This window comes from Cervus elaphus, chromosome 28 (genome assembly GCF_910594005.1).
Source record: "Cervus elaphus chromosome 28, mCerEla1.1, whole genome shotgun sequence".
NCBI classification, from domain to species: Eukaryota; Metazoa; Chordata; class Mammalia; order Artiodactyla; family Cervidae; genus Cervus; species Cervus elaphus.
The window spans coordinates 7439837-7441409 of NC_057842.1; positions in this window are offsets into that span (position 1 = coordinate 7439837).

The window sequence follows — 1573 nt, forward strand, 5'->3', positions numbered from 1 at the left end:
ATATGTTAAGAATGGATTTAATTTATACTTAAGAATTGACTTAATCAAGGGCATAAATGATCTCTACATTGAATGGTATAAAACATTGATAAAAGAAATTGAAGAAAACACAAATAAGCAGAAATATACTGCATGATTATGAATTTGAATAAACAATATCTTTAAAATGTCCATACTCCCCCAAGCAATCTACAGATTCACTGAAATCCCTATCAAAATGCCTATGTCAAAAAGAAAACACACAAAACTGAAATCTGAAATTGTCTGAAACCACAAAAGATACTAAAATGCTAAAGTAATCTTGAGAAAAAAGAACAAACCTGAGGCATCACACTTGTTGATCTCAAACTATATGATACAGCTATCAATCAAAACAACATGGTATTTGACACAAGATCTCAAACATAGATCAATGGAGCAGAAGGAAAAGCACAGAAATAAATTTGTGCATTTATTATCAATTAATTTCTACAAAGGAGCTAACACTATACAATGAGAATATGATAGTTTATTTAATAAATGTTGTTTGGAAAACTGGAGAGTCACAGACAATAAACTGGGTCACTATTTCATGCCACTTACAAAAATCGACTCACAATGAACAAAAGTCTTTAATGCTAAACCTTAGCTATAAAACTCCTAGAAGAAAACACAGTAAGTAAGCAAGCTCTTTGATATCAATCTTGACAATGATTTTTTTTTTTTTTTTTTGGCCTTGACACCAAAGGCCAAGAAGCAAAAGCAAAAATAAATAAGCTGGACAACATCAAACTAAAAAAAAAAAAAAAAAATAGAGAGAAAGAAGAAAGAAAGAAAAACTTCTGTACAGCAAAGGAAAGCATTATCAAAATAAAAAGATGACAGAGTGGGAAAAAATATTCACAAATGGAGCTGATATCTAAAATATACAAGGAACACAAATCCAGTTTAAAAATAGGCAGGGGATTTGAATCACCCTTTTCTCCAAAGAAGATATGCAAATGGCCACTAAGTATATGAAAGGGTGCTCAATTGTCACTTATCACCAGAGAAATGCAAATTTAAACCAAAATGAGATATCATCTTATACCTTTTGAGAGGATAACATGAAGGAAGGCCAGGGGTTTCCAAACGGAGGAAATAGGCTGCAAGTGTCAGACATTTTTATCTCTCTTAAGCGACAGGAGGAAAAAAACTAGCCATATATTTTTCCTTCTGTATACAAATTTAAAAGGAGGTTTCTCTTAAAATACTGTGTTGTCATAATGACACCTGGTTTCACCTGAAGCTAACTACTCTCAAACCTTGAGTTAACCAATGCATTTTTCTTATGGAAGTGTTTGTCTTAAGCTATGTTAATGTGCTATGCATTTACCCCAGACTCTGTCTTCAAGTCAGTTCCGCCTAATGGCTCAGAACCTACTTGACAAACCAGTATGTCATACTCAGATATTGTTCCCCTAATCTATGTAAACAAAACTATTTGTATGGTAATCTGCCCTTCTACAAGATTCAAGTCAGTCATTTTATGACACGGGAAAAATCATCTGGTGCCAGGATTATCCCAAAATGCATCTTATGGATGAGAGGCCTG